The sequence below is a fragment of the Alexandromys fortis genome, unplaced genomic scaffold (assembly GCF_014885135.2).
Source record: "Alexandromys fortis isolate MF-2015 unplaced genomic scaffold, M_Fortis_MF-2015_v1.1 scaffold_81, whole genome shotgun sequence".
Taxonomy (NCBI): Eukaryota; Metazoa; Chordata; class Mammalia; order Rodentia; family Cricetidae; genus Alexandromys; species Alexandromys fortis.
In genome coordinates, this window is record NW_026067960.1 from 7,966,169 (window position 1) to 7,972,862 (window position 6,694).

Sequence of the window (6,694 nt, forward strand, 5' to 3'; positions counted from 1 at the left end):
TGAGGCCAACGAAGAAAAGGGGGTTCAAGTCTGCCCACTTCATGCCTGAAACCAGAGCTTCACACGCAGGGAGAAATGGCTTGCATATGGTACCAGGTCAGCGGGTGACAGAGGTGATTTTAGCAGATCGTGTTTTGACTGCCTGGAAGCACAGACTATTTTTCCCTTTTCTTTGAGCACATTTTAAAAAGTTATTTTATGTGTATCAATATTTGACCTGAATGTAAGTATGTTGTATGTGCACCGTGCACGCGCCTGATGCCTGTTGAGGTCAGAAGAAGGCATCGGAACCCCTGGAAATGAAGTCAAAGATGGTTGTGAGCCACCATGTGCTGGAAACTGAAGCCGGATCCTCTGCTAGAGCAACACGTGTTCTTTCTTTCTTTCTTTCTTTCTTTCTTTCTTTCTTTCTTTCTTTCTTAAGTGGTCAGAAACATTAAAACAATGGAATTTTATTTCGATGAAAAACTTGAGATTACAATCATCTAGTAAATGAAGAGCAAACAGTTCATTTTCCTATCCCATAACTCTTAAGAAAAAAGCGTTAGTAAATAAATATCTGAACGGATTAAGGGTAAGGCAGACTGGACAGTAAACCATCTCCTGATGTTCACCCTTCCCGCACATGACTCACTGTAAAGGGGTTCAGGGCTCTGGAGATGAGTGAACCAACATCAGGAGCATTAGATCTCTCCTCGTCACTCAAACAAACTCAAGATAAATATGTTCCTGCTTCTTGTGGGCCAACTACACATACAGTACTAAGGAATACTCTTGTGTTATAATTATGTGCACCACCACTCTAACATGACTGCAACAGCTTTATTTAACCACCATCTATAAAGTGCAACTCTTAATATTCTGCATTTTATCTGGGGCACGATGAGTGAACGTACCCCAGCTGGCAATTCCCATGACTTCCGAAAAGACCGAGGTGTGTGGAAAAGGACTGTCCCCATACAAAGAACCAATTCCACAAACCTACTGGTAAACAATCACATTTATAGAACTGGAACCAGGATGCTAAAGTTGTACTCATTAAAAAAACCATTCAGCTACCTTTGGTCTTTAAAAGCCTGCACTGCAGTACCCTAAACACGTGCATCTCACAATGAAGAGAAGTGGCCTGGCAGTGCAGAATGAGGGGTTACGGCGTCACTGTGAGGAGTAGTAGGCTATGGTTTCAGGAACAGCAGCATCACAGCATTGGATTCTGGGCATCAGGATCAAGGTCATTAATGCCCAAGGCGGGGTGGCTGGGGAGGATCTCCAGCTCATCCACCTGTGGAGTAGGGTGCACGACTACCCGCTGGTCCTGGGGAACATCTGCAGCAGCCACCGCCAGGTTGGTGATAGATTTACTCTTCACACACTGAAAGTCTACATGCCGACTCTTTCCTCCCTCTCCCAGGACATTCGAATAAAGGGTCTTTGGACGTAGTTGTAAATGACTTCGGGGCGACCTCCTGGCCTTTTCTTTACTTTTTCTTTGTAGGTAGGATAGCCTTCGATTCCCAATCTCATCTTCTTAAGACCCCTCTCCTTCAAAACCGATTTGGCCACATCTCTGTTTTCAATGTACTTGAAAAATCTGTATAATTTTGTGCTATAGATAATTTGTGAATCCTCCTCTCCCATCTGTGGTGGACACTCCTCATCCCAATCAACCACATCATCATCTGTGAGCCCCACTATCTGGCACTCTTGTTCCCCACTCTGGGCGCTTGCTACCACGAGAGGGAGGATCACTTCTTCCAGATAAAATCCAAATACGAGCACCATCATTTGATAACTCGTGTGGAAGAGCACTGAGATCTCCACATCAGGACAGCGGATGGTTCCTGTCTTATAGTAATCCAAAATAGCTTGAAACACAGTAGACCCGGTTCCTTCTGCCACCGCATACTCTCCCTTTGCACTGGGACGTGTGAAATTAATTATGTTCTCGGCCGGATCCAAACGTCCTGCCCAACATGGTGTTTGGCTGTGCAGTGAAAGTGGCCGGGTCCACGACAAATCTGGTGCGTCTACTCTCAGTGTCCCATGCTCAGATGTCCTGGCACTCTGAGCTCCTTCTCCCCAGATGTCTTACTCAGATGTCTGAGCTCGACGGACTGCTGCTTCTGCTGCGGCTCCCAGCACGGCTCAAGGAGCCATTCGGGGATGTTCAACATGGTGCTGTCGTGTTGGTGAAGTCCCATTTCGAATACAAGGAGTAAGCTGAGACTCGAGACTGGTCCCCTGACCTTCGTCTATCATCTCTTGATCGCTCGTGTCCCCCACTAGCACCATTCAGACTCACTTTAGTGTGGTCGACTCCTCCCTTAGCAACATGGGAGGCAGCGCCAGTTAGACATGTAAGTGTTCCATTTCCTTCTCCCTCATAGAGGTCCAGCCTGCTCAGATAAACTGCCCTGTTGTGATGCGCCCTCTTTGGGGTTGTCGCCACGATCCTCCTGCCTCAGAACTGTGTGCGATCATAGGTGTGCTCCATCGTGCTGCCAGGTAGATCACATCCTGCAGTTCAGCCAGACCCCTTTGGTGCCTGCATTTTTACAAAGGTACTCTTTAGGAAAATTAATGTAAGCATTTCCATTTTCAGTTATGAAGGAGTGTCGTGAGAAATATTGCTAGCTATGTGGACTTTCTTGAGATGTAGTTCAAGAGGGTCCTGGGCCCCTGAACCTGGACTGCAGTGATGTTTAGAACAAGAAGTCTCACAGCAGTGGCCCACAGTGTCCCTGAATTCATAATGGAGTGTTTGCTCTGTGGCCAGGAGGAGGCTGGCGGCTGAAATATTCCTGGTGCCAGTGTATCATTTCACCAACAGGGGGCAGCCTGAGACATGCCACTGAAGGCGTCAGTGCACACTATGTGATGTGTCCTGTGTGTGTGCGTCTATGTCGGTGTATTTACTGCCAGTGGTATGAGTGTATCTCCTTATGCCTGAAGCTGGGATCCAGAAGCTCCAGCCCTCCTAAAAGCTGACCTGTGACATGACACGCAGGGCTTCCCGGCTTCCACATTCTAGGGCCAGAAACTTTTCTTTTCTTTTCTTTTCTTTTCTTTTCTTTTCTTTTCTTTTCTTTTCTTTTCTTTTCTTTTAGATTCTGGGTGACCCATGTGCCTTTGCTCAGTGTCTGAAACTGTTCAGAGATCCAGGGGGCTTTGTGACCAGGGACCTGGGGGTTCTGTGGAGCTGGGACCAGGGTGTGTATGCCAGGGGACCATGGACCCAGCAACCCATGAGCTCTCAGAACATCTGCGCCATCTTGATGAGTGCTGAGCCTTTCCCTATACCCTCAGGACCCTCACCACTCCAGGTGCTGTTCACATTCACAGATATGCCCCAGTGAGAGCCCCAAGGGTGAGGCTCGGGACACAGGCAGCCCCAGGACCTCTAAGTAAGTACGGCAGGCAGAGTCACCTGCTGTTCCCGTGACTATCACCTGGTCTGGGTAGGGTCTCCAGTGTTTGTGGTAGGACCAGGGCAAGGTGCAGGGTGCTGGGCTGTCATGGGAGACAGTGGTCTGGCAGGAGGTGCCCAGCAGGGTCAGTTCTCCTACGCAGAGTTGTGGAGCATGGGCAGGTTCAGGTTCTCAGCTCTTGCAGGGTGCAGAGAGCTCAGGGCCTCCGGTACACTGTTGCTGAACCTTCCTTAGAGGATGAACAGAGGGTGAGGATCTGCAGGCTCCCACAGTTCCCACCTTCATTTTCCTGAGACCCCTTTGGCTGTCCTCTCCTCTGGTGGCTGACCTCCTGCTTCCTGCTTCCCAACGCTGCCGGGAGCCTTGGCTATACACTGCATACCCTGACTCCTGATCATACCCCCTAGGAACCTGGTTGTCTGGTCTCCTGTTGGTTCTCTGATAACCTCCTGACTTCTGAGGATATGCAAGGATGTGTATGGACCAGCAGCCTTGCTCCTGGGGACCAAGTATGGGCAGCGCTAGGTTGGCCTGTTTGGGAACGTACTAAGGTGTGCCCTGGTCCCAGGATAGACCCTATGCTGGGTGAGACGGACAGTGACTACTGTAGCTGACTCATGCCCCTTAGACACTTTTATAGTTAAACATTTTTCAGTTAAAATTCAGAAACCACCAGGCCCTCTGAATGTGAGAATCTGTCAGGTGCTGTCCGATGCCACAGGCTGCCCTGTCTGTAGAGGGCAAGGGGTGTTTTTGCTGAGTTTCCCAGGGTCTGCATTCCGGCCACCCACTTGACAGGTGACTCCTTGTTATCAGAAATGGCAGAACTGAATCCTGGACAGCACGGAGGGAATTTGTTACTAGGGACTCTCTGTGGTCTTGTCACACGGTGTCCCTTTCCTCTGGACTGGTCAACTCCCAGATGTCCTGTTTATCTCCTTCCCATCCCTCTCAACCTGTCACCTTATCAGAGACCTCTCAGGCTCTGGATGGAGGCTGCGATCTTATCAGCAGACCCTGTGGGTCCCCTGCATGCTGTCCCCTGATACCAGAGGTGTCAGTTGTCAGGCAGAAGATGCAGACAGTGTGATCCAGGACATAATGGGAATGGGGGTTTGGTGGGGACAGTGGGCTGTGTCTTGTCCACTGGCTCCCGGCCTGGGCTTTTTGGTGGGTGGTCTGACTGGGAGACTAGATAAGACAGCTTGATGAGCTAAGCATTCTCAGGGTCAGGAGGGGCCTTGTGGGAGGAGTGAACGAGTGAGAATGAGGTGCCCGCTGCTTTCCTCTTGGGCAGCTCTGGGGGGCACTGGCCATGTGGATTTGAGTAGGTTCCTGGGTCCAGAGAGGCACAGAACCAAGAGAAACCTTGGGCAATAAGGTTCCATGTCCTCGAGCTAGGGTAGTGCCTCCTTGTCCCACACAGTGACCGCATCATGGAAAAACGTGGGGTCCTGGGGCATCTGTCCTTTCCATTCCTTTGTCATCTCCAGACTCCCTCAGGTCTTTACGCTGTCTCAGGGCTTCCCGCTGCCCACCCCACACTGCTAGCCTGGAGGTTCTGCTGTTCTCTGCACCCAGGAGTGAGACCCCCCCAACCAGGTCAACTTGGAAGCACTGGGACCGAGAAGACCCTTAAGGGATTTGTCATTTTGGCCTTCACTTAGCAGGCAGGAGACAGGCCAAGAAAAAAGGGGGCCAGTTCTTCTTCTCTTTAGGCGTCTTTCCAACACCATGGCCATGACCTGCACCATAATCTTCACACCATTATCACCACCATCATCTTCACCACCACCTACACAATCATCACCACCATCTTTACCATAACCATTATCAGCATGGTTACCGTCGTTATTACCATTATCACCACCATCATCACCGTCCCATCATCTCTGCAAACCCCCCTCCAGCACCACAAGGAATGGGCTGTGGCCTCTTTCTGTCCCTGCTGTCTGTGGCCTTTCAGTGTTTGAACAGTGACAAGCAGAGCCCAGGGTTGGTTCTGGAAGGAAAGTCATATCCATCTTACCCTACAGTTCATGGTTCTTTCTGGAACCCCTCTAAAGTCCCGCTTCCCTGAGAGTGTGTTTTCCAGTCAGTACCTGCTGTGGGTCAAAGGCTGGGGCTGTGTCCCTCTTACTAAGCAGCAGTTGCATTTTCTTTTCCCTTGGTCACTGGTGGGGGCTCAGGCATCTCTTCCTTATGTGGCCCCTGGTCTTATTTTGCTGATGCTTTGGGCTCTCTGGTCTACATCTGCTAACTGAGCACCGATTGTTCTGGTTGCCTGGTGGGCTGAGCATCACCCACTACCATTTGGACTTGCTGGGCCCTCTGGCACTAGAGTTCTTTGTCCGTAAGTATTGAGGAGACACTTTATGCTCTGGGGTCTTCATGTCCAGCAGGGTGGCACACTGATCCAATGGCCCCAAAGAGGGTAAGGCTGTGGGAAACTGAGACCCTCTTTAGAAATAAGAATGACAGACACAGGTGACTGCGGCACCAGAGGACTCTGAGTTCCTCCCCAAGCGAGGCAGCTTGCTTGGGGGTGGACATTGGAGCCCTGCTCTGAGTATCCACAGAGGGCTATGCGAGTATTATGGAAAAGGCCACGAGCTCCACACCAGGTCTGGTAAGGGCTGAAAGGCTCTTGAACAGGTGACACTGGAGTTCTCTGGCGCACACTGAGGGTGGAGCCAAAGCGTTCCTTTCCATAGGCTGTGTGAGGCACGGCGCATCAGGCCAGATCCTGTCCCCTTTCTCAGCCTAGGAAGTTTACTACACTGGCTGAAGCTCCATCAGTCTGTAGGTCATATGAGAACCTCTTGACAAAGCGATTTCCAGGCCAAGCCTAGCCGCGTTCCAGCCGGTGGCCGCACTCTTGGTGCCAGCAAACTCCACAGGATGAGGGAGCTGCAGGTGAGGGCAGTTCACCTCCACAGCATGCTTCTGCTTCTGCTGGAGGGGGCTGAGCAAACCAGGCTTCTGCAGAAGCTGCACACTGGATGGATGTTCCCACATGTACCAGAGTGGCCAGGGGATGGGACTTGTACTTCTGTCAGGGCACACGTGGGTCAGAGGACCCAGCAGGTCCACACGAGCAGGTAGGTGGTGCTGATTCCTGACCAGCCCTCCACCCTGACTTGGCCCAGTGAGGCCACTGAACATGAAGACCCCACACCCCTGCCAGCTGACTTGACAGCCTTCCTTCCCCCAGTTGGTTCCAATTCATGCTGATTTGGCCCCAGATCAGCGTTCAGTGCGTCTTT

The 6,694-nt window shown here is 51.0% G+C and overlaps 1 pseudogene; it reads right to left on the minus strand.

The window, feature by feature from the left end:
- Positions 1-1,198: 1,198 nt before the first annotated feature.
- LOC126508051 (BTB/POZ domain-containing protein 10-like) lies at positions 1,199-6,446 on the minus strand (annotated as a pseudogene).
- Positions 6,447-6,694: the final 248 nt, after the last annotated feature.